At 38.8% G+C, this 13,466-nt stretch overlaps 1 long non-coding RNA gene across 2 annotated transcripts in view; it reads right to left on the minus strand.

Moving 5' to 3' along the window:
* LOC114052573 overlaps positions 1–12,114 on the minus strand; it is a 36,294-nt gene extending 24,180 nt beyond the window's left edge. For both annotated transcript variants that reach the window (XR_003570286.1, XR_003570285.1), the window contains exon 1: positions 11,820–12,114. This is a non-coding gene — a long non-coding RNA (uncharacterized LOC114052573). The remainder of the gene's footprint in view (positions 1–11,819) is intronic.
* Between the last annotated feature and the right edge of the window lie 1,352 nt (positions 12,115–13,466).

The raw sequence follows: 13,466 nt of genomic DNA on the forward strand, positions 1-13,466 counted from the left end.
GGGGGAGAAAAATTTGAAACTCAAATGCTTATGGAAACAATTGTTGAAAACTAAAAATAAATCAATAAAAAAAGAAAAGAAAAAATTGCACCTTAGTTTCTGTGTATTGTATGTGTATTTTACTTTATGCATTTCAAGAGTACTGTTCTGAGAAGGGGTCAATAGGCTTTGCCAGATTGCCACAGCAGGCCATGACACACACTAAAAGGATGAAGACCTCTGCTCTCAGCTATCTGACAGTACAGTGTCAGGTTTGGGGACACTACCTTGACTGAGAATTTTGATGTTAAAAGACTTAGGTCAATCTCTTCCAAATGTTTAAGATACAAGATTATGTATGCACAGTCCCAACAAACTTGTCTTGAGTTGAGTACAGAAGAGTGTCTAAAGAGAAACTACTTTGGGAACTCAGGCAATTCATGGGTGAGCAATATGAGCTGCCTGTTCACAAAGGATGCTTTCTATGCAGAAATTGTGATGTTATTTCCTAAGCTGTACACCTGTGTTATCTTAGACAAGCCACATGTGGCATAGTAGGGAACTGTTTGCATGAAAACATTGGCTAGAAGCTACATTCATTCCCCAGAATTGATTCTGATATTGAAAAGATAGCAAGAAAAATGGTAGGACACTCAGCATTACTCACCAAAGGCATCTAACTTTCTTTGGAAGAAAATAAGAAGCCTTGATTAAGAAACCACATGGATTTTATAGGAATATTTCAGTGGAAGAATTTACTTAATACTGATTTATTACCCAGGGTTCAACCAACCAGAAAACATAAATTACCTAGAAAAGAACTGCCTATCAAGGCTTTGTCTTGGGCCTCTTCTCTTTTCCTCTCTATCCTACTTCACTTCCCGACCTCATCAGCTCCCACAGATTCAACGATCTTCTTTATGGAAATGATTATTAGATCTCTTCTGACCTCTAGGCTTACATCACCCTAATGGGCCTATTGAATTGGATATCCCATAGACATTTCAAACTCAACTTGTCCAAAGCAGGACTCATTTTCCTTCCTCCCTCCCCTCAATACTGCCCTCCTCTGAACTTCCCTATTATTGCTGAGGGCACCGCCATCCTCCCAGGCACTCAGGCTCACAACCTAAGCAGCAACTTGATTCCTCACTTGCATTCATTCCTCTTAGCCAGTCTGTTGAACGTTCTTGTCAGTTCTACCTTCACTTTTCTCATATGCCCTCCCTTCTCTTCTCTGATACTACCACCACGTTAATGCAGGCTTTCAACATCTCACATCTGGATTATCTCATTAACCTTCTGATTGGTCTCTCTGCCTCAAATCTCTCCCCACTCCAGCCCATCTTCCAATGAACTGCCACAGTGACCTTCTCGAAGCGCAGGTCTGACTATCTCAACCTCTCCCCGCCCCCCAACATGATCAGTAATCTCTAGGGGCTCTCCATTTCCTTTCCGATCAAATACAAACTCCTGTTTGGCTTTTAAAGGCCTTCATGAGCTGGCGCCTTTCCACATTTGCATCTTTTTTATACTTTACTCTTTTGTTTATTCTATGGATCCAGTCACACCTTCCTTCTTGCTGTTTGTCCCACCGTACGGTCCAACTCTGGTGTCTTTTCATTGGCTATCCTGCCATGCCTCCTCTTTTCCTATACCCCTTGGCTTTCTTGGGTTCCTTCAAGACTCAGCTCAAATCTTTCTTTCTACAAGAGACCTTTTCTACTGTGACAATTTTGATGCTCCCCTACTCAAATGAATCAGCATTTACTCAGTTTATTGTGATTTGATGGGTATCAGTGATTGGATTAGTGAATTAAACAGAATAGGATTAAGTTAGTTATGTATGGATAAGTGTCATATATGTTAGGACCAAATAACCTTGTATGTATTAGTGATATTGATACAATGTATTAATGGTATCATTGTAGATTATAGGATAAAATCATGTAACTGTCTGTTATAGAAAATCACATTACATTTGTCCCCGAAGCTTGCTGATTACAGCATCAATACCCTTCACCCCTATGAATCACTGTCATTGCTCCGTTGTGACCTTTTCCTTTCTCCCACCACTTCCTCATATCCTAGGATACAGCTCACCAAAACACAGGATGTTTGAGTTCCTATGAAAATCCCTGCTGAGATGGCAGGTCGAATACGTTTACTGGGGAAAACCTGTAGTTAATGACTCAAAAGCCTGCTGCCGAAGTGATTATGATTGATGGACATGACCCTCAACCAATCATAGGGTTTTCCTTGTTTCTAGTGTTAACCAATCATGAAATTGTACTGCCTCATTCTATTTTTAGTGTTGTCCCAAGTTTTTAAAAGTAGCTGGCACCCAAGGGGAGGGGTCCCTGAGCATGAGGAAGATATTGGACCCAATTGAATAGGGACCCCCCCAATTCCTTAATAAATTGAAAATGCTTGCAGTGCCTCAGTGTCCTTCGTTGCATATTGGATTGGAATTTTGGGGTCACACTGCCATTCCTTTCTCCTTCCTTCCCCAGTGCCTTACCTCTGAGATTGCCTCCTACTTATACTACATATCTCTTGTATGTGTGTAGTTGTTGGCATGTTTTCTCCCCCACTGGAATGTAAGCTCTTTGAAGGAAGGGACTTTGTTTTTGTCTTTCTTTGTATCCTCAGTCTTGGGTACATAGTAAGAACTTAATAAATGCTTGATGATGATGAAAATGATCCCGATTTGACAAGAATTGCTAGGAAAACTGGAAAGCAGTCTGGGAGAAGTTAGGTTTAGGCCACTATCTTATACCATGTCCCATAACATGTCACATACATATGTGATCAGAATGTTAAAGATCATGCCATAAAAAATTAGAGGAGAAACATATATTTTTTACAGCTAAAGATAGAAGGTCAATTCTTAATTAAACAAGGGTTACAGGTGATTACAAAAGATAAAAGATATAATTTCAATTATACGAAATCAAAAAGCTTTTGCATGATTAAAATTAATACAACTAGGCTAAGAAGGGAAGCAGTCAGCTGGGAAAAATAATATCAAATATTTCTGAGTAAGGTCCAATATCCAAAATATATAGATAAGTAACATAAATATATGACCAAAAGCCATTGATAAGTAATCACAGGATAAAAACAAACAGGATTCAAAAGAAGAATTGGAAAATATTACCAGCCATATGAAAAAAGACTCCAAATCACTAATGATAAAAGAAATGCAAAGCGAAACAACCCTGAGGTTTAATCTCACATCCAGCAATTGGCAGATGACAGAAAATGGGAATAGTCAATGCTGGAGGGGTTGGGCAAACTAATGCCCTTTTGAGGGAACTGTAAATTGATCTAATCATTCTGGAAAGCAATTTGAAATTATGTGATAGGTGACTGAAATGTCTCTCACACTTGACACAGAGATTCCACTACTAGGCATATAGCTGAGTCCAAGTTTTACAGAACAAATCCTTTTATTAAGGGGATTTGTTCTGTGACATTTGGATTCAGTCAAAAGACCACACTTGAGGACCTGGAGGGCCACATGTGGCCTCGAGGCCGCAGGTTCCCCACTCCTGCTATGCAATGAAATTCAACTTAGACCATGTTAATATATTTTCATTCACTCTCTCTAAATTTCCATCAGAATTTTTTCTCTGTCCATTCTCATTTAATTTTTCTCACATTTGATTGAAATTACTGCAGATTCTCTTTTGGGTTCTCTTTTTTTCATCTTGCATTATTTCACAAAAATTTTTCCATTTTTCCTAATGTTTCACATACTTGTTTATCTTAATTTCATTATAGTATTCTATTAGCAATAGTTGATCACAATTTGTTTAATCATTTTCCCACTATTGGACACAGGTAGTTTTCAGGTGTTTTGTTGTTATTTTTACAATTACAAATAATGCAGCTAAGAAAATCTCTGAACAGATAGCTCTTTAAAAAAAATGCTGGGTATATTCCCCCAAATAGAAATATTGGGTCAAAGGATATAATTATTTTTGTAACTTTTATTGTACACTGTGAAATTGCTTTACAAAAAGATTCTACAAGTTTACAATTCAACCAGCAATAAATGAGTTTTCCCTTATTAAAGTGGAAATTTTTTTTTTGTGATAGATTCCATCTTTAAATGGCTCAAAGCATTCTTTGTTTTATCTTAACACATTTGCTAGAAAGATCACAACTCTGTGCTAATTATTCCAAAACTATAGATACTATTGGGGTGGCTGGGTGGTACAGTGGAGAGAGTGCTGGGCCTGGAGTCAGGAAGACTTATTTATCTTCCTGAGTTCAAATCTGGCCTCAGACACTTAGCTGTGTGATCCTGGGCAAATCACTTAACCCTGTTTGTCTCAGTTTCCTCATCTAGAAAAGGAAATAGCAAACCACTCCAGTAACTTTGCCAAGAAAACCCCACATGGGGTCACGAAGAGTCAGACATGATGAAACAACACTAGACGCTATTGTTTCTGAAAATTAGTATGTACAAATTTCAACCATTTAAGCAATTTGTGGACTAGCACCTTAGCTGAGTTAAGCATTGCCCCTCATCACCCTCAAGTAAATGATCCAGATGAAACATTGGTGCAGAATACTGAAGCTATCTTTGGAGATTGGCCAAAAAGATATCTTTCAATGTCTTGGGGTAACCTGGCAAGACTATCTCCATTCAGACATTTGAAAACTTGAATTACAAAAAAGTGTAAGTTTTGGATGCTGTTGTGTTTGCATTGGTTTTCTATTTCTGCATCAATTTGACTTTTTTTTAAGCCACAAGAGTTAGTCTTTGTTAGAAACTATGCAAGTGAGCCAAAAGAAGAGGATCACGGGATTTAGAGTTAGGACTTTGAAGTTATCTATTAAATTCTAATGCCCTCAGAAATTTAGGCCCAGAGAAGTCACACTGTAATGGACATCATGAGATCTGGGTCAGACAATTTCCAGACAGATGATATTTTGAAAGGTTTCTTCCCAAGATGACTGGTCATTAGTAGGATCATTAGAATTGTCTTCTCTAGAACCACCTAAAGTTGTTTTTTTGCTACATACGTCCAGTGGACTCACAGAAATTCAAGGTGAGAGAAACAGTAACTTTCCTTTGGACACTAATTACAGTTGTTCATGGAGTCACCTTGTAATTCTATATCAAATAGTATAATACAGGACTATATGTCTCTACTCAAAACTCTTCCTATTGCCTACTGGGTAAAAGGTCAGATAGTCTGGTTTTTGAGGGCCTACATGAGTGGACACCATCCTACCTTTCCAGCCTTCTATTACTCCTAATTTCCTTATATTCTACTTTCTAGGCAAGTTGGACTACATCACTACCACCATACCTTCCTACCACTGTCTCTTTGCTTATATCATACTGGTCTTTATGCCTGAAACATTCTTTTCCTCACCCTCTACCTGTTTTGTACCTACCCATCCTTTAAGACCCAAATCAAATGCAAACCTCCCCCCAGGGAAGCATTGGTAGAAACCTATGTCTCCTTCTGTTGTAAAACCTCACATAGCACACTGCTTTCATTCCTTTGATAGGACAGGTAGGCGGCATAGTGAGTATACTGGACTTGGAGTCAAGACCTGAGTTCAAATCTTGTCTCAGACATTTACTAGCTATGTGACCCTGGGCAAGCTTCTCAACCTCTTTGACCCTCAGTTCCTTCATCTACAAAACAAGATGATAACATCATCTACAGGCTGTTGTAAAGATAAATTCAGGGGTTATATTTAAGTGCTTTGCAGACCTTTAAAAAGGGCATATAAATGACATCTATTATTATTTATCATGTATTATAGTCATTAGTGGATATTGCATTCCCCTTTACTAGACAGTTTCTTTTTTTAATTAATTAATTTTGATTTATCAACAATTACTTCCATAAGCTTTTGAGTTTTAAATTTTTCACCCCCTCTCTCCCCACCTCCCTCCTCAAGACGGCATGCAATCTGAAATAGGCTATACATACACATTCCTATTAAACATATTTTCACATTAGTGATGCTGTAAGGAAGCATTAGAACCAATAGGAGGAACCACCAGAAAAAGGAAACAAAACACAACAGAAGAAAAAAATTAGCAAATAGTATGCTTTGATCTACATTCAAACTCCATAGTTTTTCTTTGGATGTGGATAGCATTTTCCATCATGAAGCCTTTGGAGATGTCTTAGATCCTTGTATTGCTGAGAAGGGTTAAGTTTATCAATATTAGTCTTTGCACAATGTGGCTGTTACTGTGTACAACATTCTCCTGGTTCTGCTCACTTCACTCAGCATCAGACCATACAAGTCTTTCCAGGTTTTTCTGAATTCAGCCTGTTCATTATTTCTTATAGCACAGTAGTATTCCATTACATTCATATACCACAACTTGTTCAGCCATTCCCCAATTGATGGGCATCCTCTAAATTTCCAATTCTTTGCCACCACAAAAAGAGCTGCTATAAATATTTTTGTACATGTGGGTCCTTTTCCCATTTGTATGATCTCTTTGGGATATAGCCCTAGAAGTACTATTGCTGTGTCAAAGGGTATGCACATTTTCATAGCCCTTCGGGCATAATTCCAAATTGCTCTCCAAAATGGCCATGTCACAACTCCACCAACAATGCATTAATGTTCCAATTTTCCCACATCTTCTCCAACATTTATCATTTCCCTGTTTTGTCGTGTTGGCCAATCTGATAGGTGTAATATGTTACCTCAGAGTTATTTTGATTTGCATTTCTCTAATCAATAGTGAGGTAGAGCATTTTTTCATATGACTACAGATGGCTTTAATTTCTTCATCTGAGAACTGCCTGTTCATATCCTTTGACCATTTATCAATTGGGGAATGACTTGTATTCTTATAAATTTGACTGAATTCTCTATATATTTTAGAAATGAGGCCCTTATCAGAGACACTGTTTGTAAAAATTCTTTCCCAATTTTCTACTTTCCTTATAATCTTGGTTGCATTGGCTTTGTGCAAAAACTTTTCAATTTAATGTAATCAAAGTTATCCATTTTGCATTTCATAATGTTCTCTATCTCCTGTTTGGTCATGAATTCTTCTGTTCTCCATAAATCTGATAGGTAAACTATTCCTTGCTCTCCCAGTTTGCTTATAGTATCAGCCTTTATATCTAAATCATGAACTCATTTTGACTTTATTTTGGTATATGGTGTGAGATTTTGGTCTATGCCTAGTTTCTGCCATACTCTTTTCCAGTTTTCCCAGCAGTTTTTGTCAAAGAGTGAGTTCTTATCCCAGAAGCTGGGGTCTTTGGGTTTATCAAATAATAGATTACTATAGTCATTGACTACTGTGTCTTGCATATTTAACCTATTCCACTGATCCACCACTCTATCTCTTAGCCAATACCAAGCAGTTTTAATGATTGCTGCTTTATAATACAATTTAAGATCTGGAATGGCTAGGCCACCTTCCCCTGCATGTCTTTTCATTAGTTCCCTTGATATTCTGGACCTTTTGTTCTTCCAAATGAATCTTGTTATTATTTTTTCTAACTCCATAAAATAATTTTTGGTAGTTTGATTGGTATGGCACTGAATAAGTAAATTAGCTTAGGTAGAATAGTCATTTTTATCACATTAGCTCGGCCTACCCATGAGCAACTGATGTTTTTCCTATTATTTAGATCTGACTTTATTTGCATGAAGTGTTCTGTAATTGTGTTCATATAACTCCTGTAGGTTTCCAGAGGTAGACTCCTAAATATTTTATAATGTCTACAGTAACTTTAAATGGAATTTCTTTTTCTATCTCTTGCTGTTGGGCTTTGTTGGTAATATATAGAAACACTGATGATTTATGTGGGTTTATTTTATGGCCTGTAACTTTGCTAAAGTTGTTTATTATTTCAAGTAGTTTTTTACTTGATTCTCTAGGATTCTCTAAGTATATCATCATATCATCTGCAAAGAGTGATAGCTTTGTTTCTTTTTGCCTATTCTAATACTTTCAATTTCTCTTTCTTCTCTTACTGCTAAAGCTGACTTTTCCTTACTAGAAACGTTACTTCCTAGACAGTTTCATGAGAGCAGGAAATGTTTCTTAAATAAATTTTGTCTCTCCTCAGGACCTAAAATAGTGCTGAGGGCAAGGTAGGACTTAAAGTTTGCTGAATTGTCATTGCACTGAATTGTAAAAGCCTGGATTAAAACATGCTTATTTGGAGGTATGTGCCAACAGGCTTTCTGGTATATGCTTATCAAAAAGGAAAGTGGATGAGTAGAATTAATAGGTATTGTGGTCAATAAAGGATAGAATTTGTTAAGCATAAAGTGGAAATACCATCTTTTTAGATCATGCCATGACAAGAACTGAAGCTTTCCAAATCTGGGAAACATGGTAATGGTTATAATGATGACTAAACGCCTTTCAGAATAGTTAGATCTTTTTCATAGTCATTTCTTTTCTTGACTCCTATATTTGTAAACTTCAACAATCCTGCCATCTCAGTCTTTAGCTATAGATTGGGATTCTTTGTCCTTCCTCCCTTTCCTTTTAACAAGACCTCATAAACTTTGTTCCTGTAGTTTGCTCACTCTTTCTCCTCCATAATCTTGGCTAACAAGTTCCAAAGATCTAGGTGTGGAATATCTGGAGATCAAGTGTTTCTATGTCTCCCCATGTCTTTCTCTTGGGCAGGTGCTATCTCCTTTTTCAAAATTTTATAGGAGATTAAGCCAGATGCAAGACAGAGAGTTGAGTCCCTGATATAACCTTTGTTCAGTTCAATGAGGTTAAGATAACTGCGGGAAGTCCATGGTTATCTCCACAATGCCATAAATGAATGTTGGTCTTCCAGGCTGCAATTCAGCTGATAACCAGATTCAAGAGGTTAGGCCATTTATGAAGAAAGATTCAGTGTTGTCTTTTGCCATCAATTCAAGTTGAAAGTTCAGAACTCTTATTCTTCACTATCTGTGAGGTTACCTCTCATTTCAATCATCCATCTCTTAACACACTTCTTTCCTTTGGCTTTATCACCTGGATCCTAGTGTAACCCAGAAGGATCCCCATCCAGGGCTACAGAGAAGCCCAGAAAAGGAATTTTATATAGATTTCTAATGTCAGGGTCACCGATCATCTAATTCAAACCTTGGTCAAAACATTAAGGCCCCTCTAACCAGGACAAGTAGTTGTCCAATCTTTATTTGAATATTTCCAGTGATGAGGAAACACAATCTTATTATTGTATTATTTTTAGGATTTGACCTTGTGTCTCTGGAGATCACTGCTGAGAAATATTCAGTAGTTTCTTCTTGAAAATCCAAGACATTAACTGAGATTCTTTCTTTCTTTCTTTCTTTTTTTTTTTTTTTGGCAATTGGGATTAAGTGACTTTCCCAGTGTCACACAGCTAGTAAGTGTCAAGTATTTGGTCTGAGGCCGGATTTGAACTCAGGTCCTCCTGACTTCAGGGCCGGTGCTCTATCCACTGTGCCACCTAGCTGCCCCCCTGAAATTCTTTCTTAAAAGTAAGAGTGTGATTCCTCATATAAAATAGGATATTGATATTATCTTTTCCTTCTGTAGTCCTTTTTGCATTTGTTTTTTTAAAGCACTTTCACATTTGATTCTTTTGCGTAATACTTTTAAAATAGGGCTGGTATCCCTATTTTACAGAAAAGGGAACTGAGGTCCAGATAGATTGTGACTTGCTCAAGGTCACAGAGGCCTGGGGATGTCCACTAACTGTGGATACAACATGTGTGACTGTGTATATGACATGGATGAAGATTCAGCAAAGGAAATTAAGGAGCACTCAGACAAGTAAAGAGAAAAACTGAAGAGACCAGTGTCATGAAAACCTAGAGAGGAGAGAGTATTCACAAGTAGAAGGTGGTCAACTCTGTCAATTGTCTAATTCACTGCTTTTATGGTCAAACCCAACTATCCTTAAAGGATCATATGCAGAGCATTCATTTTGAGTCGTTTTTCCTACATTTCAAGCATTTATTGAACACCGATTATGTGCTAAGCACAGTTTCCCCCAAAGCTCTCTCCTAGTCCAGGAGCCCACATCTATTACTAGACTGGCCAAATTGAAAGGTACACCTTGGGACCTGTTATTAGGATAGGAGAGAGCTGATTGGGAGTTTCTGCCAGTTGAGGACACAGCAATGAGAGGAGGAAGATACCGGAAGTTGCCAGGCTCTCCTGAGAAACCTTCAGTCGGGGTCCTTGTGATGAACCTGCTTCTGTGTTCCTATGGAGAATGGTCTGGGTCACCTGGTGAAGCAGGTGAAGCTGAGTCTCTTTCAGATTTCCACCTCCCATCTTTGTCCCTCTCTCTCCTTAATGTGATTCCTCTTCCTTAAGCACTCAGTAAATTCATTTCCGACTGCCAAGAGATCTCCGCCTAGACCTGCTTTCCCAAGGGATGGATGCCAAGGAGTAGATAGCATTTTTCACCATCAGTGCTCTGAAATCACGGTTGATCATTGTGTCCGTCAGAATTAAGTCTCTCAAGAATAAATATACAGGGTGAGATATATTTTTTTAATGCGGCCAACTTGACTATGCATATTTGTTACTTACAGTTCTGCTGAGAGTCATGGTATATAGGATAGGACACTGGCCTTGGAGTCAGAGTGACCTGGGTTCAAATCCTCCCTCAAATATTTACCACCCAGCAACGACCACGGGGGCAATACCTTCAGCCTAAATTTGTTGATGTTTTAAGAACTTTATTCTAAAATGATAGATTTAGAACTTTATTTATAGATTTGAGATATTTTTATATTCTTATAAAATATATAATATAAAATATATATTTTTAAAATATATAAATTTATATAAAATATATTATATATTTAAGATATTTATAGATAGATTTAAGAACTTTATTATTCTAAAATGATAGATTTAGAGCCTTAGAGGCCATTGAATCCAATGTCTCCCTATATTGCAAATAAGGAAACTGAGGCACAGCTAGTAGGGAGGGAAGGGAACAAGCATTATTAAGTGCCTACCACGTGCCAGGCACCATGCAAGCATTTTACAAATATTATCTCACAGCAATCCTCTGAAGGAGGTGCTATTATGTTCCCCATTTTACAGTTGAGGAAACTGAGGCAGACAAAGATTAAGTGACTTGCCCAGGGTCACTAGGGTCTTTCTGACTACAGGCCCAGTGCTCTAGACATCTTACCACCCAGTTCCTTTGTTCCTTCCCTTTCTTCCCTTTCCACTTGGTTGGTGCTGTGGGGAAACACCTTGGCAATAACGGAGGGGATGGTGTAGAGTCATGTTGTTACATTGAGCTCTAAACTATATTCTCACCTGACACAAACCAGGAAGCTGTTGTAGAGATGAGAATGGAGAGTGTGTGGGGGGAGGGAGAGTAACAGGGAGGACAACAGTCCTGACTAATAGAATCACAGATTTCAGAGAGTAAAAGAGGTTAAGTAACACACCCAAAGTCACATAGATAGTGGAAAATGCAGGATTTGAATCCAGGTTTTCTGACTTCAAATCCAGTACTCTTCCACGGTACCATGCTGGCTCTGCTCGCGAGGCCAGGCTTACACACTGCTTTGTGATCATTTCCTGGAGGGTAAAAGCAATGAACAGCCAGGACCCCCAGGTGCTGTTGCTACTATACTCCCTTCTTTACAATTATCTTAATCTTGAAATAAAAACCTAAATTATTATTCTCCTACGTCAAAAAAAAAACTGGTGGCCCGTAAAATGAAACTGGTCGGTACGGTTTTCCAGCTTTTAAAATACATAGAGAGACGTGGTCTCTTCTTTCAACACCATTTCCTTATAGTGGGATAGGGCATCCGCACTTGGGAGTCCCAGGAAAAGAAGAGAAAAGAAATCCTACCTGTGTTGACACCTTCGTTAGTCCTCAGCGGGAAGAGGGGGAAGAGGCGGAAGACGTCACTTTGGAAAAGCACAAATGAGCATCCATGGAAGCGAGGCTAAAATAAAGGCATCCTAAGACAATCACCGAGTTTAGCTGTTCTAGTCTTCCAGAAGCTTCCTGCTCCAAGGTAGGAACAAAGACAACAGTCTCTCCTTTGATCCTAGTTCCAGGTCATTCTATAGGGCATGAGCCAATCCCGTCTTGCACCTTGGGTTCAATCCCCTTCCTTGCTATAGCCTTTAGCAGTCCTGTGGCTGGCACTCCTGAGTCCCAAGTCCAGTGACTTTTTACCGAGTAAATGAATGTGGTACCGTATTTGCTCTTGTCAATCCTCCCTCTCCTCACCAAACCTGATGTTTTCATCCCAAAACCATGGGGGAGGAGCAGCAGTCATTTTATCAGCGTGGGTCTTGAATTGCTGTTACCACTCCCAATCCCCTCCCCTCCCCTCCCGCTCCCTGCCCCAAAACTTTGCTATTAATCTTTAACCTTCTCCTCCTGAGTAAGACTACACAGCAATCCATGGCAAATTTAAGAGGAGTCGAGGTGTCCTGTAACATTTCTCTTACCACTTGCCTCAAATACGTTCCAGATGAGTGGTACTTAAGAGGGAAAACATTTTCAATACGGAAAAGATTGAAACGGGGATTCCACATGTGAAGGAACCAGCCTGAAAATGGCAGTGCCTATACTGGAGCCAATGGGGATGATTTTCAAAGGGACTGAAAAGATAAATTCATATTTAGGATTTCCTTTCCTTTCAAGTTTCAGGTTTGGGGCTTTCGCAGCTTTGGTTCAGATTGCCAACACAGGATATTCTGATAAGACTCACTACTAAGAAGGAAATGCATTTCCCCATGGGGACAAATTTGAGTTTTAAAAACCCCTGTCACCCCAAGGCTCACACACTCCCCCCATTTCCATTGTGCCATTGATTGAATGGCTTTGTATTCTAAGTGGTAAGGGGAAAGGGATAAGCATTTATTTAGTGCCTACTATGTGCCAGGCACTATGCTAAGCACTTGACAAATATTATCTCACTTGATGGGCTCTAAATGAGCCTAAAAAGCTATATGAAAACCCAATCTATGCCTAAAAAACTAAAGCTGCTATCAGGGAGCAGTTTTCTTTAGTGCCTTAATAAATTTCTTTTCCTTTCAGTCTGGCTGCTCCTTTTTTCATCCTCAGTTTTTCAGACCCCATGGTGGGTGCTGTACTCCCCGGCCTCTCATAGAACTCAGGTTGGAAAACTCCCCGTCATACCTGCGTGTGTTCGCTACTTTTCTATCCCCGTCTCTCCTTCCACTAAGATACCTCTTTACTTTCCCACTCTGCCCATGCATCTTCCCTCACTTTGCAGATTTCCCCGAATCAAGATCACCTACCAATCCCTCCACAAACACACTTAGCTACAGAAAAAAGAGTTTTCTGAAACAGTTCATTGCCAGCTACTTATTTCCCATGATTCCCAAGAGAGTATGGGCCCCTTTCTTTTAGGGAGGTTTCCTAAAGTGATTTCTCATTTTTTTTTTTGAAAGGTCACAGGTGCTTTTAGCTGTGAATAGAAAGCATCTGAGGTTCATGATTCATCAACATGAGGAAAAA

This window comes from Vombatus ursinus, unplaced genomic scaffold, assembly GCF_900497805.2.
Source record: "Vombatus ursinus unplaced genomic scaffold, bare-nosed wombat genome assembly UNPS02003722.1, whole genome shotgun sequence".
In the NCBI taxonomy this organism is placed as follows: domain Eukaryota; kingdom Metazoa; phylum Chordata; class Mammalia; order Diprotodontia; family Vombatidae; genus Vombatus; species Vombatus ursinus.